Source organism: Pipistrellus kuhlii, unplaced genomic scaffold, assembly GCF_014108245.1.
Source record: "Pipistrellus kuhlii isolate mPipKuh1 unplaced genomic scaffold, mPipKuh1.p scaffold_m20_p_9, whole genome shotgun sequence".
In the NCBI taxonomy this organism is placed as follows: domain Eukaryota; kingdom Metazoa; phylum Chordata; class Mammalia; order Chiroptera; family Vespertilionidae; genus Pipistrellus; species Pipistrellus kuhlii.
In genome coordinates this window covers 40,710,967-40,733,058 of record NW_023425595.1, presented here as the reverse complement: position 1 = coordinate 40,733,058, position 22,092 = coordinate 40,710,967, and the positions used below count along the sequence as shown (strand labels likewise).

Here is a 22,092-nt window from a genome sequence, read left to right as displayed (position 1 = left end):
TACTTAAGCATGTCTTGGAATTCACAGGAACCTTCCTAGAAGAGATAACATTCAAAGAGGGGCTGGAAGGAAAAGTAAACACTAACCAGGAATGAAAGGATAGAAAGAATGACATATAGGGGACAGGATGTAAAAAGGAAACAGCCCAGTGTGCCTTGGGGAAGCCAAAGAAACTTGATGTTACTTAACTACAAACGCATCAGTGTCAACAGAGAAGGCAGAGGGGACGTCGGGGGCAAGATCACAAGGGCAGTGGAGAACCTTTGCAAGAGTTTAGCAGAGACTAGAATTTTAGCAGATTGATCTGCTGCTGTGTTGATTAGATTTCCAAAAGGAAGCAACTAGCAGGAGGGGGTGGGTGATTAGCTATAATAGTTGAAAGATAGGTAGGTAGGTAGACAGATGGCAAGACAGCCTGGAGTACTACCTACATTAACATCAGCTGAGGCTCTTATTTCAAATGGAGGTGTCCGCCCCATCCTCAGTCCTGTGGAATCAGGATCCCTGTGGGTGGTTGTAGGAAAGCTGCATTTTAACAGGCTCCCCAGACATTCCTTTAGGCTTACTGAAGTTTGAGATACAGAGACATAGCTGGAAGGTTTGGTATCAATCAGCATGACCGGCTTCTATCAGAAGTATAATAACATGTCATGTAAAAATGAAATTATACTAAAAGAGAGAATATATGCAAAGTACCTGGAACTATTAGTCTATCTCTTTCCCACCCTCCCCACATGCACACGCATCTCAAACGCTTCCCCATTTAAAAGACTGGAATGAGTAGCTTCCTGAAACTGCTTCTTTATTTAGGTTCCAAATCCCCTTTGCACACAGAGAAAGGGGGAGTTGCTGCAGCTTTGCCCTCTATCCACTTGCGTGAGGGTGTTTTTGATTACGTGCTTGATGACTTTGAGGTAGAGTTGGCAGCAGGACTGATCTCAGTCCCCAACTCTTGCCCCTGCCTTTGGCTAGAAATTGGGATTATTTCTGAGTTCTCAGCCATATTGTGTAATTACCTGTCCAGAGCAGACTCGATCAGCACCATCACATTGAGAAAACACTGCATTTCATTCACTATGGCGGTTACTTTGAACACCTGTAAATTGCCTTATTTTCATAGGCATTGCTCATTTGCGTCTTACAATAGCCCCATAGGGTATTTCTATAATATGCCCATTTTACAGATGAGAAAACTGAAGCTTAGAAAAAATAACTTAGCCAAGCTCATAGAACTAGTAGAGGCAGAGCTGAGGCCTACACAGTGATGATGTATTATTGTGTGAGCAAAGTAGAACAATTAATTCTTAAAGGCATGTGTATGTCTGAACTAATTCTAGATATGATTAGCATACCTAATTCTATTTATTCAATTAGTGATGCTAGGGCTAACATAATGTAAAAAGGAGATGCATAATTTGTGGTTATATAAATAATGAGTATAGTTTCATCACATGAGCTTCTGTTAAATATTCTTCCTATTAACTAAGAATGTGAAGTCTAAATCAGAAAATTTGTCTCCAACCCATTTCTACTTTGAGTTATTCATGTATAAATTCTGATTCACTACAGGGCTTCCTTTAACCTTACTCTTTTTTTTTAATATATTTTATTGATTTTTCACAGAGAGGAAGGGAGAGATATAGAGAGATAGAAATGTCGATGAGAGAGAAACATCGACCAGCTGCCTCTTGCACACCGCCCCCCTCCACTGGGGATGTGCCCGCAACCCAGGTACATGCCCTTGACCGGAATCGAACCTGGGACCTTTCAGTCCACAGACCGATGCTCTACCACTGAGCCAAACCGGTTTTGGCTAACCTTACTTTTGAAGGTAAAAAGTCCAGTCACACCTCGGAGTTTACATGTTTTACCTCGCAAGTCTTTAGCTCAAAGATAAAACATCAATATTGAAAGATAAAGATGATAAGCAACTGTCCAGTCATCTGACTTTCTCACTACCATAATTATAGCCAGACCCTTAGCAAGCAAAAATAGTACATCCTGCCTCTTGATTACTATTCACCACATTTATATGTGGGTAGAAGTCTTTTTTTTTTCTTTTTTTAATATATTTTATTTATTTATTTATTTATTTATTTATTTATTTATTTATTTATTTTACAGTGAGGAAGGGAGAGGGATAGAGAGTTAGAAACATTGATGAAAGAGAAACATTGATCAGCTGCCTCTTGCACACCCTTTACTGGGGATGTACCCGCAACCAAGGAACATGCCCTTGGCCGGAATCGAACCTGGGACCTTTCAGTCAGGCTGACGCTCTATCCACTAAGCCAAACCAGTTTCGGCAAGTCTTTTGTTCTTAATGACAGATCAAGTAATGTCTAAGAAGTCAATATTAACTTCCATTATGGTCCTAATATTCATAAAAATACCTAATTATCTTGTCTTTTCATTTGAAAGAAATAGCCTCTGAAATTAGACTCATAAATTCTATTCTTAGCTTTCCTAACTATGTGATCTGGAGCCAGTAGCTTCTCTGTCTGAGACTGGTTTTTCAACTGCAATAACATCCAGAGAGTAGGTTACAAGTTCCTCGAAGGTAGGGAATGTGATTTATTAGGGCCTAACATATTCTTGGCATTCAACCAATAAACATGGAATTAAATATATGAGAATAAAGGAGGTGTTGTATTTGGAGAAAATATATCTAAATTAGAAGGTACAGCCCTCATGCTTTTTGCTATCCCTTGTGAATGGAGAACTAAACAATTTATTGTTGCCTTTAGATGCAAGTTCTCTTGATCTGAGTGTTATTCCCTTTCATTTTAATCAATAGAATTTGGGTTTGCCCTGATTCAAGGTACTGCCCTGAATACTGAGGGGAGAGGTAGATGAGTCAGGTCCACTGCTGCCAGGCCAGAGCTAACCTTCTTACACACACACACACACACACACACACACACACACACACACACAAACCCCAAACCCCACACACCTCTACAGTATATAAGACAAAAAGCTTAGTGAAAGATGCAGATTCTTAATGTAGGCTTGAAGGGGAGAGGGCCTACTCAGTGAGAGCAATGAAGACATGGTTCCAAGAAAAGGTAGCATTTTAGCTACATCTATGAGGATGATGATTTCAACAACTATAGAATAAGTGCATTTCACACTTAGAAAACAGTAGTAGAAGCAAAAGTAAAGGAGTGAAGGATGTCTGGCTACCAGCAAGTATTACATTTGGCTGGAACATGGACCATACTCAAGCGGCCAGTGGGAGAAGAAGGCTGGATGTGTGGCTTGAGGCCAAATAACAGAGTATTGGATACTCCTTTAAGAAGTTTGAGAAGGCTATTCATTAGGCCTGGGGTAAGGGGGGAGTGAAAGGGGGGAGGTTTGTATATCTATAGATGAAGAGGAACTGAGTGACCTAGTCATAGTCACACAGCCAAGTACAATCCTTTGGAAACACGTGAATATAGTTTCATTTATTTACCAAAGGTTTACACCGTATCTTTCATGTCCAGCACTATGCTAGGCCTTGGGGAAACAAAGATGCATGAGCCTTTGCCCCTTGCTCTTGGCAAACACCAAATGATCTGGGAAAGATTTTTATTTCCTTGGAGGTTGGCACTTTTAAGAGTGAAGATACCTAATACTGCAATCCTAGCTACAGTGTTGGCCATGTCAGCTGAGACAGGCCAATCAATCACTCCTCTGTAAAACAGGACCAGTAAGAGGAATGCAGTAAGCTTGCTTCATTAAAATGAGATAAAGCCCAGCTGGTGTGACTCAGTGGTTGAGCATCAACCTATGAACCAAGAGATCATGGGTTTGATTCCCCCATCAGGGCACATGCCCGGTTGTGGGTTCAATCCTCAGTAGAGGGCATGTAGGAGGCAACCAATCAATGATTCTCTCTCATCATTGTTGCTTCTATCTCTCTCTCTCTTCCTTTCTCTTTCTGAAGTCAATAAAAAAAATTTTTTTAAATGCGAGATAAGCCTACCTAAAAATATATGGTATGAAGGTTATTAAGTTAAATCAAAATTACATAACTAAAAAAAAGTATCTATGTGTAACTCACTCGTTATCCACCAATCACAACATAATAAGCACCATGAACCTACCACTTAACATGAAGATTTGAAACAATGACAAGCATGTGATGCCTAAGGATTATAACTTATCACATTCTGTGTACTTGAACTCCATGTAGGGAAAAGCAGGGGAAATGACTCCGTGCAGCCAGGGTGATTGGTACCCACAGGTTGCAATGGGGAAAGCTGGGGAAACAGCCTTTATCTGTTAGTATTGGTAACTTGTCATGCAAACAGGTTCCCTTTACATGCAGAGTTCTGGGAACTTGGGTGACAGAACTACAGAGTGTGAGCTTTCCCGGGGACTGTCTCAAATTTACTTACATTCCAAGCCCCTGTCAGTGTGAAAGCCTATCTCGCTGGAAAAGAAGCTCACAAATTCGCAGTTTGCCTTTCATGTTTTGACAACTTCAGGGATATTTGAAAAGATTACATTACCACTTGTTGAAACGTGTTAGGGATTTTTTTTATCTGAATGGTTGTTTTTCCTGCAAGGCCCCCAAAAAGCCACCCTTCTCTCCATAATTGGCTTGTGCTTACCTGCCAAAGAGAATGAACAGTTCAATGAGTTTGGAGCATGTGATCAGTGTGTGTGCTCAGCACTCCTCTTCGTTCGTGGAGGAAGCATTCTGTGAACCAGCCCCAGGCCCTCACAGAGGTGGAGTGCTAGGAGCACAAGCCCAAGTTAATTTAAAGAAAAGCCACACTTGGCCTGGCCAGCATGGCTCAGTGGTTGAGCATTGACCTATTAGCCAGGAGGTCATAGTTTGATTCCTAGTCATGGCTTATGCTCAGGTTGCAGGCTCGATCCCCAGTGTGGGGTGTGTAGGAGGCAGCCGATTCGTGATTCTCTCATTATTGATGTTTCTATCCCTCTCTCCCTCTCCCTGCCTTTCTGAAATCAATTTTTTTTTTTATTTTAAGTCACAAATTTAAGATTGCTACTCAGGAGTGTTGTGTTAAAGGTGGGAAGCTCTCTGTTTTCCCAACTGATCCCCAAGAACTGACTGAGCATCTCTGATTACCCTTGGAATAGGCAGAGTTCACATGTGGTAAATAAGAGATTAGACTTTGATTAGTTAAGTTTAAAATATGATGCAGTATCACTAACATTCATAAGCCAGGCACTCTGCTAAATAGATTATAAGAATTTTTCTCATTAAATCCTCACAATAACGCTATGAGGTACGAACTCTTCTCAAAAAAAATAATTCTTCCAGTCTCCCCTAGTCTTAACTTTTCTGTGATGATAGTCCCTAAATAGCTGTAAAGATAAAATTAGGTGCAAATCCCTTATGCCAGTGGTCAGCAAACCGCGGCTTGTGAGCCACATGCTGCTCTTTGGCCCCTTGAGTGTTCTAACGCCACTTCTTCAAATAGACTCGCCCGACCGAAAACCTACTTCCACGCATGGGCCACGAAGTTTCAATTGCACTGTATGTGAGTGCCTGCATGTGGTATTTTGTGGAAGAGCCACACCCAAGGGGCCAAAGAGCCGCATGTGGCTCGTGAACCATGGTTTGCCAACCACTGCCTTATGCTTATAGCAACCCAAGAAACCAGCTTTTATTTTTCCACTCACTTAATAATAAGTGGGCTCTTCCCTGCCATGGTAGTGCAGAAGACTTTGATGGATAATTTTGAGGCTCCTGTCAACTGCAAAATTCTCCCTCGGGGTTTGTAATCCAAACACTGGAAGTTGCTGATTAAATGATAAAAAATGATGTTTGAGCGCTACATTTCAGTAGAATCATTTACACTGCTCATTTATTGCTTGATAGTTCTTTGAACAGAAATAGACTATCTTTAGTATCATATGCAACTGAGAGCTCCTTGCAGTGCAGACCAGCGTTGCCCCAACAGTCTTTGCCTTCATTCTTCTAACCCCGTTCGCAATCCTGTGATCTGTCCACTACACTGGGGACGGGTGGAGGGAAGAAGTGGCTTTTTGCTCCCTGCTAAGGCCTTTCCTCTACTCTGAACCAAGCTTGTTATTTCTTCACCTGAAAATCTCCTACTCGTTCTTTAATTTTCAGCTAAACTGGTGCCTCTGAACCTTCTCCAGCTTTCCCAGCGGCCCTTGCTCCCTCTTCGGTGCCCCTACGGCTTATTTACGTGGTTCCATTGCAACAATTATTACACAGTGCCATAATGATTTGCTTCAACTGTGAGCTCCTGGCTTTGTGCTCCCAATTTTTATTACAGCTGCATTGATACAGAGGGGACATACTTGGGGGCTGAAACCCATCCCATACCATTCAGCAAGGGTCACCTCGAGAAAGTGAGCTTTGGAAGTTCCTCTTCTCAGAGAGGGTAACTTTCTTTCATTTGTACCCTTTCTAATTTTCAAAATTTTTTTACTTGATAGACTTATTTTTTTAGCCTCAATAAATTATATTTTATTTTATTTTTTACTAAATCTTTATGGTTGAAAGTATTACATATGCTTCCTTTTTCCTCCATTGACCCTTTGTAGCCCACCACCATCCCCTGCCCCAGGCCTTCACCACCCTATTAATTTTCAATTTTTAAATGACACTTTGTCTTTGGAGCCACTGAGTAAAATATTTGAGAAAAAAAAACACAATAAATATTAGTGGAATAAAAATAATAATGTTTTGAGCACTTAGTATGACTAAGCTCTTACCGGCCTGGTTGCATTTAGCACTATAATAGCCTATGATGGACATATTAGTACCCCATTCCTTTGGAATCTTCCAGTAATGGATATTGCTGTCAAATGTACTATCTTCTACTAGAATATGGACTCTTTGGTGCCTAAATGGGGGTTGGGAATGGGTAAAGAGCAGTACATTGTTTATTAGATGCTATTTCCTAGACATTGTGCTAAGTGATTCTAGTTCATTCTCTCACAAGTGGACTGCAGTTGTCACATGGATTCTATGGTGAATTCTATGCCAAAACAAAATGCAAAATTTCCTCCCGTTGAACAAGGACAGTAGCAGCAGGGATTGAAAAAAGGTGACAGAAATGCACAAATAAGGGACCAAGGATGATTGCAAAGTTTCTGGTGGATACTGGGGTGGGGTATTCTTCCTCAGGCACAAGAAGCATTTTTTATCGTTTTGTTGTGGTGGTGGTTGTTTTGTTAATCCTCACCCAAGGATATTTTTTCCAATTGATTTTTTAGAAAGAGTGGAAAGGATGGGGAGAGACAGAGAGAAACATTGATGAATTGAACCCGGGATCCTTCAGTTTAAAGGCTGACACTCGATCCACTGAGCCAAACCAGTTAGGGCCATTTTCTATAGCTTTAAAGTGATAGTTGAAGTTACAGTGACAGACTCGCTAAAGTGATCCCTGGTGTCTTGTACAGAAACAATAAACCTGCTGGGCTGTGACAGGAACATGAACAGAAAAGTGTATAAAGGTGCAGGAGGGAGGGAGAGGGAAAGAGAGGAATTGTTCTTAAAAGGAAGTGGTGGGGGTTTTGAAGTTGTTTCCATTTCCATGAGGTATGTGGATGTGTTTTCACGGTCTTTATCTCTGCACTCTAAAATCCGACAGGAATTCAAGTCCTAGCCAAGTGAAAATCTGCACTTGTATCAGCTACTATTTGAAGTTTAGCAAATCATGTTTGATTTTTCTCTCCCCCAAAAAATGAACCATTGAGACATCCTGGGGCCGCTCACATTCTCTCTAGAATTATTATCTACTCCTCGTATGGGCTCTGCTTGTCTTTGAAAACATAGTCCACTAGTGAATATCATATGAAATGCTCCTTGGAAGAAATGTGTAGGTGGAAGGCACGGTGTGAGCTAGACCAAAGTGCTCAAGGCAGAAACCACCTCTCCACTCACCGGCCATGTGACTGAACTCCCAGTGAGAGTCCTAATTCCTGTGACTCATCCTAGGGGCTCAAATGAGGCTATTGGCTGAAGGTCCAGCAGTCTCCCTGTAATGGATTTGCATCCATTTGTAAGTAATTCCTCCTTCCATTCAAGCATGAGGTGAGAATTATTCAATCAGGCACAACTTTAGAGAGTACTATTTATTATTGTACTTACTGGTTTGCCATCAACTATTCCAAATATTGCAGGTGACCTCTTGTGCTTTAGGTATGGAGTTGACAGACAGTGGGAGACAAAACTCAAACTGTCAAGTCAAGAAACTGAGTCATCATCCAAGAGAGTGAGGCTGAGCACCTCTCCTCACAGCTGAGGGAGGGAGGATGAGGAGGGTATAACCAGAGGGAGGCACTGGAAAGGTTTTCATGGCATAAAGGACTTCCTATGTCATCTCATTTATTTCCCTGGTTACAGAAGAGGAAGCTGATGCACAGGAAGGGATAGTGACTTTCATAAGCTCATATAGACAAGAGTCTCTGCTGAGTTTCCATAGCATGCATAGTCTGAATATTTGCTTATTGTCTGCCCCAGAAGCAAAGCATGTATTATCAGTGATGATGATGATGATAATGTATTACCAGTGGTAGTGATGGTGATGATGCAAATTAAAACCACAATGAGACATCACCTCAAATCTGTTAGAATGGTTATCAAAAGATAAAAAATCACAAGTGTTGGTGAGGATGTGGGGAAAAGGTAACCCTTGTGCTCTGCTGGCGAGATTGTAAATTGGTGCAGCCACTGTGGAAAACAGTATGGCAGTGCCTCAGAAAATTAAAAATAGGACTACTTTATGATCTAGCAATTCCATGTCTAGGTATTAATTCAAAGAAAATAAAAACATTGACTCAAAAAGATGTATGTGTCCCATATTTATGGCAGCATTATCTACAATAGCCAAGATATGAAAACAACCTAAGTATCCATTGGTGGATGAATGGATAAAAATAATTATATATATATATAATGTGTGTGTGTGTGTGTGTGTGTGTGTGTGTAATAATGGGATATTATTACACACACACACACACACACACACACACACACTAGTCATATTATTAATCATAAAAAAAAGTAATGAAATCTTGCCATTTGCAACAACATGGATGAACCTTGAGGGCAGTATGCTGAGTGAAATAAGTCAGAGAAAGGCAAATACATATGATCTCTATATACAGTATGTAGAATCTTTAAAAAAAAAAAAAAACCCTCATAGATTCAAATAACAGATTGGTGATTGCCAGAATGGGTGGAAGAAATGGGTGTAGGAGATTAAAGGGTAAAGATGATAGATAGATAGATAGATAGATAGATAGATAGATAGATAGATAGTATTACTGAGTAACAACCAAAAAATGTGGGGGGAATAATAATGATAGTGTCACGCCAGTAGATATAAAAGGAGATGAGCTCCCATTTCAGTCTGGAAATGGGATGGAAAATGGATCAAAGAAGCTTCCCTGAGAATGTACATAGAAAGTAGGACACAAAGAAAGAAATAAAATGAAAAGGCTTTTTTATTTCAGATGATGATGATAATTATTAAATTCACAAGAAGCCCAGCATGTGAAATCACGCGGCCCTGCCCACTCGCACATGTCTCGCCTCACACGCAGCCTCCTGGTGACCAGTCTATGGTCATTATGGCGTTATGACCACTGGGTTTTTATTATGTAGATGGTACATATAAGGAAGTAAATTCTAGAAAAGGTTACATAATTAGCTCCACACGGCCAGTGATCAAACATATTAGCAAGGAAGACTCTCAGAAAGAAAACATGTGCAGCAGAGAAGCAGTGTGCCTGCCTGGGCCTGTCTGACCCCAGGCCTGGGCTCTTCTCTCTTCCCTGTGCACACACCTCACTTCACAAATACCTGGGAGTACAGTGATGCTGGCCTCGCCCAGTACCATCACCTGCCTTCATTTGAACAACCCAGATTGTGAAATAAAGTCATGGTCCCTTCCTTCCTGCCTACAATAGGACATAGCATGGGTCCCTACCTGGACAACTATCTGTCAACCAATTCTCTCCTCAGGCAGCATGCTTAGGCAACTGCTCTCTTCTCAGCCCCAGAAAAGTACATACAAAAAGGGTTGAAATGGGGGCTACAGAGTCTGAGAACTGAGTTTGAATCTATTTCTGCCATTTATCAGCTGGGAAATGATGTTACCTCTCTCAACCTCAGTTTCCTTATTTGTATATGTGTGTTAATGTAGACAGAGATGTCTGAGTGTGTGTGAGTGTGTGTGATGGAATTGTGGGGAGGATACAAAGGCATAATTAGCAAGATGTATACCGACAATAGCACATAGAAGCAGCTCAATAAATGAGTTTACATTCTAATTGGAGAAAAGACACACTGAGTTATCAGAGAATAGTCAAAATCTCTGCCTAACTCCTTTTGCTGGTGGAATAACTTCCCTCTCAATCTCGTTATTTCACTTGAATGATGATCTAGCCTTTACTATCTGGTTTACATTTCACCTCTTGCACCCTTCCATAGCAGCACTTACTCTGCCTTCATTGCACACACTGTCACATTGTTCTGGTAAATTAGGAATCTCTCTCTGTCACTGAGATGTGAGGTGCTTTAGAATTTATTGTAGCTCCAGCTCCCAGCATAGCACTTGGATCATGCATAAGCTCAGTATTTATTTGGTGCATGAATAAATGGACATAACTGCCTCGGGTAGAGGGGCCTGGCATAGTTAGAAAAGGCTTCTGTCAGGAGAAGTTCCAAGAGAGGTGTGTAGCTCCAGAGGTGCTCAAAGCCCAGTTGCAAGGTTGCTCAGTGTTTGAAGGTTGACCTATGAACCTGGAGTTGTCGGGGCACATGCCCAAATTATATACTCGATTCCCAGTAGGGGGCATGCAGGAGGCAGACAATCAATGGTTCTCTCTCATCATCCATGTTTCTCTCTTTCCCTCTTCCTTTCTCTCTGAAATCAATAAAAAAATATATATATTTTTTAAGTGCTTGGAGAGACAGCAGTGGAAATGGTAATGTTGAACATTCTGTTACTTTCCATTGGTGTAAATCCATATCTGGATTTGAGAGAGGGTCTTTTCCTCACAAAGGTTAATCAGCTTATAGCTTCCCTGCTGGCCTCATGGGGGTTGCATCACCTTCAGGGAGGTATGTAGGACCAGCCAGTGAAGACTGGCCTGAGGGGTTACCAAAGAGGAGAGGGATTACCTTGGGAAAGTTGCTAAAGAACTGAAATTCCTGGGAATGAAGAAATGAAATTGAGGAGTGACATACTTCCTGCAGATTAGCATATTACTTCATAATAGTGGAAAGCATTTAATCTTATAGCCCCTAGGAGACCTGTCACAGAAATCTTGTTTGGATTTTTGAAAAGAAAGCAACAGAGATCATGTGTCAGAAAAAAAAAAGTATAAAATTCCACAGAAAGTAATTTGCCTGGAGAAATTCTAAGCCACGGTTATTGTGGCTATATGCTGAAAGCAGAAGGATATGCATACTTGGAGTCTTTGCAAGCAATCACAGAAAAGGCAGTGTTGTGTAGTGGTTAGGAACTCAACTCTGGAGGTAAATGCTTGTGTGTGAAACCTGGCTCATGACTAGTCACTGTGTAAACCCTGAGCAAGTGATTCAAACTCTCTCAGGCGTCTTCAAACTACGGCCCTCGGGCCACATGCGGCCCGCAGAGGAGTCTGATCCGGCCCGCCAGGTTTTTTGGGCAGTGAGCGCAGCCGAGGTGTTACAGTAGGAATTAGTAGTTCATATAGTCCGGCCCTCCAGCTCTCTGAGGGACCGTGATCTGGCCCCCACTTTAAAAAGTTTGAGGACCCCTCATTTTCTAATGTATAAAATGTGGACATGGTTTGAATCTACTAAATAAGAGATTATGGTATGTGCAGAGCACTTAGGTAAATCATTTAGAAAATCACCTGCTACATGGGTAAGCCTTTAACAAATATTAGTGTAAAAATGCATAATCATAATAATAACTATGATTATCAAGTATGTGTTACCAATTTTGCCCCATGCGTTACTCTAGGGCACCATGGGAAGTGGAAAAAAAAATTTTAAGACAAGATGCTGGTACAGAGGTAGGCTGAAGATGAAACAAAGAAAAACAGCTAACATCAATAAGGCAATGAGGAAATTTTAAATCTCAAACTGGGTAACTGTGAGGAATGAGGTGGGAGAGGACTAGAAGAGTCCAAGAAGCCTAACCTGGTGGATATTCAATTAAGATTCATTAAAGATCATTTAGATGGGATTTCATTAAGGTTTAGATATTATCAACTATTTTGTCAAATTCTGGATTTTGGAGGGAAAAAAACGTAGATATAAAAGAACTCTCTCAATTATCAATGCATTTAGAAAATGCTAAATAGGAAGAGGGGGCATTTTTAAAAACTGACCTTGAAAGAGATTTCAGAATTTAAGAATGATAGAATAAAAGAAACGTCCGTGACCAGCTAGTCTAAGCACCTTGTTTTACCGACGGAGAAACAGGCATGAGATGTAAGATGGCTTGCCCATGTCACACTGGAACCCCTATTCCCCCAATCTTCTCATCTGATTCTTAGCCGCCTGTGGACCTTCGTTGACTCTTCTGGCTCTAGAAAGGCATTCTTCTTGCCCAGCACTTATAAGCTGGTTGGACTTACATCTGTGAGGCCCAGAGCTTCTCCTGCTGGTATCTGCTGCTGTCAGTTGTATGCTGTCAGTCACATCTTGCCCTTAGGCATTGACAAGAACCTTTGAATTGTAAAAATCACAATTAAAAGAAAAAGAAAGGCCCAGCCAGTGTGGGTCAGTGGTTGAGTGTCGATTTATATGAACCAGGAAGTCACAGTTCAGTTCCCAGTCAGGGCACATGCTGGGGTTGTGAGCTTGATCTCCAGCAGGGACATGCAGAGGCAGCCAATCAATGTTGATGTTTCTCATTGACGTTACTCTCTCTCTCTCTCCCTCTCCTGTTCTCTTTCTAAAATCAATAAAACATATTTTTAAACATTTACAAACTCAAAGTGTGGAGGAGGGGGAGGGAGCCTGTCTTTAAGGTGCTCCCCAGAGTTTATGAGTTAAAAAAAAAAAAAGGAAAGGAAGACATAAAAATCATTAACTTTAGAAATGAAGACATTGAGATGACCTTTAACAAATATTAGATGCGTCCTAATTGCAGCCTGCCAAAGCCCTCTCTCCAAAATGATAGCATCCTCCCTCCCCATTTTCTCATTAGAAAAATTAGAAAAATCAGGAGCAAGTTTGAAAAAATCTTCAGGCCATTTAGAGAATACAAGTCCTTTAGCTTTTTCTTATTTGTGAGGCTCCTTATCTGACCCTCAATTCTAAATGATAGTTTTGCTGGGTAATCTTGCTTGTAGGTCCTTACTATTCATCACTTTGAATATTTCTTGCCACTCCCTTCTGGCCTGCAATTTCTGTTGAGAAATCAGCTGACAGTCATATGGGTGCTCCCTTGTAAGCAACTCACTTCTTTTCTCTCGCTGCTTTTAAGATTCTCTCTTTAACCTTTGGCGTTTTAATTATGATCTATCTCGGTGTGAGCCTCTTTGGGTTCCTCTTGTTTGGGACTCTCTGTGCTTCCTGGACTTGTAAGTCTATTTCTTTCACCAGGTAGGGGAAGATAGTGTCTCCTTACACTATTTGTTTAAGTTATTTTTTTCTTTTTGCTATTGATTTTTTTTTCTTCTTTTTTTGCTTCCTCATATTCCAAATCATTTGATTCTCAGAATCCTCTACTCTTCTGTTGAATACCTGTAAAATGTTCTTTATTTCAGTGGTGTATACTTAATTTCTGACAGGTCCTTTTCATGCCTTTGATATTATCACTAAGATCCTTGAAAGTCTCACCAAGTCCCTAGAGTCCCTTTCTAAGCATGGTTTTGAGTTCTGTATCCAGTAGTTTGCTTGGTTCTATTTCTTTCATTTCTGGTATGTCTATTTGTCTCCACATTTGGGCTGCTTCCTTGTGTTTGTTTCTATGTATTAGAGCTGATAGGTCTTCTGGAATTGTATAGTAGGTGTAGTAAGTGTCCTGTAGGGTCCAGTGGCTCCACCACCCCAGTCATCTGAGCTGGGCTGTAGGTGGGCCCCTGTGTGTGCTCTGTGCACAGTCTTGTAGTTTAGTCTTAACTGCTGTTGGCCACTCTGGGAGGAATTAACCTCCAGGCCAATTGGCTGTGAGGACCAGCTGCAGCTACAGTGGGAGATCTGCTGTGCAGGAGGCAAGGCTCAGCTGTGAAGCAATGCAGCAGGTGCTGGTGTAGTGCTAGGTCTTGGGCCTTTTATTGATAGGTTTGGAGCATGAGGTCACCAGCTTCAGCTTGTTTGAGAGATTTTAGTGAAGTCTGAAGCCTGGGCCATTCATATGGAAAAGCTGCTGCAAACAGCTTGGGAGGAGCTTCAAATTGGATGGGGTGGGATCTCAAGGAATCACCAGGGTGAGCAAAGAGTGTGGGCCACACTGATATGGCTGCCAGTCAGCCCTGGGACAGGGCAGGTGCCAGCTCAAGAACAATGACCCTTGAGAGCAACCCAGTGTGGGAGAAAGCCACCCCTGAGTTCCTGCCTCAATGATGCCAGGCGGTCCAGTTCCTCCCCGGATGTGTTTGGGTCTCCCAGAGCTGCATCAGGTGCTGGAGCTCGAAGGAATGGAGTCCAAGTAAGTTCATGCCCAGCCCTTAAAAAAAAAAACAAAAAAACAAAACACCTTAGTCTCCAGCAGCCTCTATGACCCTCAGCAACAATCCCCGCTGGTTTTTATCGCCAGTAGTTATAGTGACTTCTCTTCCCAGCTCTAGTACCCTGGCTGGGGGTCTGGTGTGGGGCTTGGACCCCTAGCTCCTTTCAGGTGGTCTCTGCAGAGACGTGTCCCTCCCTATTTAAAAAAAAAAAAAAGGATGCTGGGCCAGCCCATTACAGGCCTCCACCCCTCCTAACAGTTTCAGTGTGCTTTCTTCTTTACTTCTCTAGGACTTCCATTCAGCCAGCTGTCAGGTGGTTCTGAATGATGGTTGTTCTGTATTTTAGTTGTGATTTTGATGTGGTTTTGGGAGGCAGTGAGTACAAGCTGTTACCTACAGCACCATCATGGTTCTCCCCTATCATAATTTTTTAAAATATATTTTATTGAGTTTTTTACAGAGAGGAAGGCAGAGAGATAGAGAGCTAGAAACGTCGATGAGAGAGAAACATCAACCAGCTGCCTCTTTCACAACCCCTACCAGGGATGTGCCCGCAACCAATGTACATGCCCTTGACCAGAATCGGACCTGGGACCTTTCAGTTTGCAGACCGACGCTCTACCACTGAGCCAAACAGGTTTCGGCCCCTCTCATAATTTTTTAATTGTCTTATAGCTTCAGTTTTAACGTAAAGGTTTTGTAAGTTTATACTTTTATGACAAGTAATCTCTCTTGGAAAAGCCTTCAAGCAGAGAATTTGACAGTGAAAAACCAGAACTTAATCTTCCAGGTGTAGGATATATCTTGATTAACCTGATTAAATAAATCTTGCTCTTGGCTAACAGACTTCATCAGGGGTAGGGGACCTTTACTGCCAAGGATTATTTGGGCCATACAAAATTACCAACTTAAAAATTAGCCTTCCATATTTCATCAAACATTTAATTAACTCACACCTAATGCCAGGTAAGGGATTACACTGACCTTATATAGCCCGCAGGCTGGACATTCCTACTGCTGCTTTAAATAATGCTTTTCATAGAAGGCTTACATTCTATCCAGTAATTAGGAAAGTGTAAGACTTGTCAGAAGGAGAAAAAAAGTAGTCAGGACACATCCTTGAGACCAATTATAAATTAAGAATAAATAGCTGTTGGTGGAAATATCAACTAGTACAGATCATTTTGAAAACAATTTGACAACTTATCAAAATTTTTTAACTATTCACAATTCTTAACTCTAATTCAAATTCTACAAATCTATCCTAAGTAATTTATTTGAAATGCAGAAAATGTTAGTCATTACAACATAGAGTAATTAAAAATAGAAAACTACTGAAGTGTAGAGCATATAGGAATATTTAAGTTAACTGTGGTAAATCCACTTAAGTTGTCATTATATTTATAAGATATATTGGTTGGTAATCTTTTCTTGTGGTGTATTTTCTAGTTTTGGTATGTGGTAATGATAGCCTCATAGAATAAGTTAGGAAATGTTCCCTTTTCCGTGTTTTGGATGAGTTTGTAGTAAAGTATTTGTATTCTTTTTTAAATGTCTAGTAAAGCCACTTGGGCTTTTCTTTGTGAATAATTATTTAAGTTACTAATTCAATTTCTTTCTTATATCATAGGTATATTCAGAGTTCTATTTCTTCTTGAATCAGTTTTGGTAGTTTGTGGGGTTTTTTCCTAAGAACTTATCCATTTCATCTAAAATATCTAATTGATTGATACTCAAATTATAAGGTTCATAGTATCCCCTTATAATTCTTTTATTTATATAAAATCAGTAAAAATATCTTTTATCCCTAAAATTAGTAACAACTTTCCTTTTTTTCTCTTAGTCTAGCTAATTGTTTACCAGCTGTAGGATTTTAATAATCTTTGCAAAAAACCAACTTTTGGTTTTCTTGATTTTTCTGTTTTTCTCTTCAATTTATTAATATCTGATCTAATCTTTATTATTGTGTTTTACTGCTTGTTTTAGTTTTAGTTTTGTCTGCTTTTTTCAGTGTCTTCAGGTAGAGGGTTAGATTATTGATTTTACACCTTTTTTTATATAGGCATTTTACACCTATAAATTTCCCTCTCACTACTGCCTTAGCTGTATCTCACAAATTTTGGTATCTTTTGTCTTTATTCTTTTTTTTTTTTAATAAATTTTTATTGTTCATATTATTACAAATGTTCCTTCCCCCCCACACCATTGCTCTCCTCCACCAGGTTCCCACCCCACCCTCTGCCCTTTCCCCACTCCCCATTGTCCTCATCCATAGGTGCACAGTTTATGTTCAGTCTCTTCCCACAACCCCCTCTCCCCTTTTCCCCAAGAATCGTCAGTTCACTCCCTTTCCATACCTCTGATTCTATTATATTCAACAGTTAATATTGTTCATCAGATTTTTTTAAAATTTCCTTGGTTTTTAGATTCACTTGTTGATAGTTACGTATTTGTTGTTCATAATTTTTATCTTTATTTACTTTCTCTTCTGAAAGAACCCCCTTCAGCAATTCATATAATTCTGGTTTGGTGGTGATGAACTCCTTTAGCTTTTTTTTTATTAGTGAAGCTCTTTATCTGACCTTCGATTCTGAGTGATAGCTTTGCTGGATAGATTATCTTTGGCTGTAGGTTCTTACTATTCATCACCTTGAATATTTCTTGCCATTCCCGTCTGGCCTGCATGGTTTCTGTTGAGAAATCAGCTGACAATCATATAGGTGCTCCTTTATAGGTAACTACCTTCTTTGCTCTTGCTTCTTTTAATAGTCTCTCTTTGTCTTTTGCTCTTGGAATTTTAATTATGATTTGTCTTGGTGTGGTCCTCTTTGGATTCCTTTTGTTTGGAGTTCTGTGTGCTTCCTGTACTTGTAAGCCTAATTCTTTCACCAGGTGGGGAAAGTTTTCTGTCACTATTTCTTTCAGTATGTTTTCGATATCTTGCTCTCTCTCATCTTCTGGGACCCCCATAATTCTGATGTTGGTTCTCTTGAAGTTGTCCCAGAGGTTTCTTACATTATCTTCAATTTTCTGGATTCTCTTGCCTTCTAGCTTCTGTGGAGAAGTGTCATCTGGCTCTTTATGTTCCAACTCTTTGACTTGATTCTTGCAATCTTCCATTCTGTTTTTAGGACTCTGTAAAATATTTTTTATTTCAGACAATGTATTCTTTATTTCTTGTTGATCCCTTATCATTTCTTGTTGATCTCTTATCATTTCTTGTTGATCCCTTATCATTTCTTGTTGATTCCTTATTAATTCTAGTTGATCTCTTTTCATATCCTCATAGGTCTTATCCATCTTTTCTAGGAAATTCTTGAAAAACTTTATAAGCGTAGATTTGAACTATATCCAGTCGCTTTTTGTCCTCCATTTCTTTCATTTGTGATCTATTTTGTTGTCACATTTCGCAGCTACAGATGGGGCGGGGTTTCAGGGTGGAGCCTACAGCCTTGGCTTCCGTCAGCCCCGCCCTATGCGGTCTCAGTAATCCCCAGGGTCCTTCAGTACTCACTGCAAAGCGCCTCTGAGAGATAGGTGCCCTCGATTTTCGCCTGCTGCCAAACAGTCTATGTTCTCCCACAATGAGCCCGGTATTGGGGTTCAGTTCAGTTGGAAGTGGAGTTGGAGGTGGCGTTCAGAGCAGTCTGGAGCCCCAGTCTCCTTCCTGCCAGGGCAATCCCGTGTGCGCACCTCCGGGACCTCCTTTCGCCACTTCCCCGGGGTTCCGCCTTGCAGCCCAGCTCCCTATGGATGAGCCTGGGTCCCCGGGGTCTGGCCTAAAACTGGGGTTTAGAGCAGTCGGGGGCCCAGCACAGTCGGAGTTTTATCTCCTTCCCACTAGGGAACGCCAGCAAGGCACTCGGCCTCCCTCCTCTCCGGCTCTGTCCTCTCTGCGCGCCGCACGTTTCTCCGTACCTTAGGCTTTTCCAGCTCCTCTGCGCTTCCTTCTGGTTTTCTCCTTGCTTCTCGTTGTGGAATTTCCAGTCAGTCGACTTTCCTGTAGTTCTGGGTAATGTCCATTTTATATTTTAGTTCTATTTTATTGAAATTGTTGTGTGCGGCTGTGGCTAGGTGTCTACCTGAGCAGCCATCTTGGATTCCCAGTCTTTTGTCTTTATTCTTATTCATCTAAAAATTTTTACTATTTCCCTTAAAATTTCTCGTTTGATCCCTTGGTTCATTTTAAAAGTGGTTTTTTGTTTTGTTTTTAATTTTCACATATTTGGGGATTTTCCAAAATATTTTTATTGTTTATTTCATTCCATTATTATGCATTTGTTAAAGCTGATGATTCCAAAGACTGTCTTATGATATGGGAAAGTGCTCTGTTACCATCAAAATAATTCTCCTTTTTATTAAGCTTTACTAAGTGTCAGGCACTGTGATACCTGCTTTTTATACATTATCACATTTAAATACTCACAACTGAGGCTCAGAGATTAAACAACATTCTTAAGGTTATACAGCTGAATTCCAAAGGCCTTTCCCATGATACTTTGCTGCGTGTTTTAATAGTAAATAAAAACAACTCAGAATTTTAAATCCCTTAGATTATATAATACAAGGAAGTTTAAATAGAATAAATTTTTTAAAACACAAAAAATATTACTAAAGGTGATTTGTTTCTCAGTAATTCTATTTCTTACAAATTTTCTCTTAAAAAGGCATGCTTCTGTTAGTAGAAAAAATAATTTTTCTCTAAAAAATAGAAAAAGTATTTTTAACAAACTAATCTTTTGTTGTTGTTGTTGTTGTTGTTGTTGTTAATCCTCACCCAAGGATATTTTTCCATTGATTTTTAGAGAGAGTGGGAGAGGGAAAGACAGAGAAACATCGATGTGAGAGAAAGACATTGATTGGTTGCCTCCTACACAAGCCCTGACCAGGGAGGGCTGAGGAGAAACCCGAAACCAAGGTACGTGCCCTTTTGGTCCGAAGGCCAATGCTCTGTCCACTGGGCCAAACTGGCTAGGGCCCAAACTAACCTTTTTAGTTAAGAAAAGCAGTAAACATTAGAAGGCAAAGAGTTAGAAAAAGAAAATTAAATGGTAGATTTCTTCAAAGTTATAAATACCACTAAAATCTTTTCACTTTTTCTATTCAAATATGGACCAGAGAGCTGAAAATGTGATATGTACTGTACAAAAATACATACAGCAATAACTGAGTGCAACATTTTTATTACTAGTAATAAATGGCAACTAAAACTAAATCAGATCAGTGAGGATAGAATTATGAGATAAAATTCATATAAGAAAAACAAATTCTGAGAGATAACAACTGCGGAGATATGCAATTTAAAAATATTACTCCTTTGGCTATGGTTCTTATTCTTCATTATTCCCCCCCATTTTCTACAGATGTTCATTATTCCTTCCTACCCTCCTTCCTTTTTCTTTTTTCCCCCAAGTTTATCCCAATATTTCCAATAGAAATCATCAATCCTCGCTTTGGTTCATACATTTATTTGGTAAATAATTATTGAGTATCTACCATGCTCTAGAACTTAATGATACAGAAATGAATGTGATGTGGTACCTGCTCTGAGATCAAAGTGTGGTAGGAAAGAAATATGTTTAAAAATGAGTGTACTCACTGTGACAGCCTTACGCAGAACACCAGAGCTTAACCTTTAAGATGTTTCAGTGTCCACAAGATGGACAAAGGGGCCCTAGATGGTTTGACTCAATGGATAGAGCATTAGCCTGTGGACTGAAAGGTCCCAGGTTCAATTCTGGCCAAGGGCACATGCTTGGGTTGTGGGCTCAATCCCCAGTAGGGGCGTGCAAGAGGCAGCTGATCAATGATTCTCTCTCATTGATGTTTCTATCTCTCCCTTCCTCTCTAAAATCAATAAAATATATTTTAAAAATAAAAAGATGGACAAAGGGGAAAAGGTTTCTATAACTGCCACCCCCCAAATAGAGATATGGAAGATAACATTTAGGAGAAAACGGTAAGCTAGAATGTTTTTTGGAGGTGTCATTGAAGGATGACTTAGTTCTCAACTCCTCAATCACCGATTTGATTTCTACCACCATAGCTTAGTTTTGTCTCTTCCAGACCTTCTTATAATTGGAATCGTACATAAATGTGCTTTTGTGTATGCCTTCTATCTCTTAGTATAATGCTTTTCAAATTCATCCATGTTGTTGTGTGTATCAGTAATTCAGTTCTTGTTATTGCTGAGTAGTTTTCCACTGTAACAGAATTCAATCCAGAACCACACATCGCATTCCATTTGTCCTATGTCCTTAACCCCCTTTAATCTAGAATGGTTCTTTAGCTTTTTATATTTCTTATGACATTGTGATATCTTGAGAGTGGTTTCTTAATTTTAATTTGCCTGATTATTTCTCCATAGTTAGATGCAACTCATGCATCTTTGGTAGGAATACTATATAAATTATATTGTGTGTGTTCTCGGTACTTCCCATCAGGAGGCACATGGTGTGAAGTTTTTCCACTGTTTGGTGATGCTAAATTGGATCTCTCGGTTAAGGTAGAAGAAAACTGAAACATACCCAGAGTTAGAAAGTTTTCTGGATGGGAAGGATTAAAGTATGTCAATTCACTCACAAGTCTTTAAGAAATGGGATTTGAGTGGGAAAAGTATCAATTTGAAGTTTTTGGTTTTGTTTCCTTTTGTTGTTTGTGAGTGTGTATTTTATCTTAAGCCAGTTTGTGAGCCATTATATCTTGGGGTCAGGCTGGGCAATTTTATGCCATTGACTTAACAATTCAGAAATTTCTTCTTGAGTGACAGTGATGTAATATGCCGAGTCCTGGTACAGGTGTTCTCATGTCTGTCACAACATGAAAGGTATTCATTTCACGGAGACACAACAGAATCAGATAAACAAGACATGTGTATCGGATTGATTGCAAGAGTTGGGGGAGGGGGTTCCTCTCATTCAATTAAAGATAAAAAAATATTTACACCAAATAAAATTGAAAACATGCTGTGTTTCCTCTCATCCCATGGTGTAGAGTTTGGCAGAGGGGTTCCATTTTGTTTGGGGATTCTTTTAATAGCTTTATTGAGACATAATTCAAACAGTGTACAATTAACCCACTTAAAGTACACAACTCATTGTTTTTAGTATATGCATAGGGTTTTGCACCTATCATTACAATCTAGTTTTAAAACATTTTATCTCCCCTAAAGTAAACACCCTAACCACTAGTTGTCACTTCCCACTCTCATAATTCCCTACCTTCAATCCTGTTCATAGCTTATCCCATTGAAATAGTTTTTTTATATATTATCATAAGAATGAGTACAAAGGATAGCGCTCTGAAAAACATAAATGGGTATTCAAAAATTGTAGCAGGTAAACCACAAAGATATTATTGAAGCAATAGCATCCAATGGATTTTTTTTTTTTTTAAATTGCCAAGCAAGGAAGCTGTGGGAATGATGACAGATTATGTTATCACTTATGAAAGACAAAAGCTTTTAAATATAAA

The 22,092-nt window shown here is 39.9% G+C and overlaps 1 protein-coding gene across 20 annotated transcripts in view; it reads left to right on the top strand.

Moving 5' to 3' along the window:
* DLG2 (discs large MAGUK scaffold protein 2) overlaps positions 1-22,092 on the top strand; it is a 1,831,272-nt gene that overhangs the window by 1,776,781 nt on the left and 32,399 nt on the right. The gene's annotated exons all lie outside the window — the stretch shown is intronic.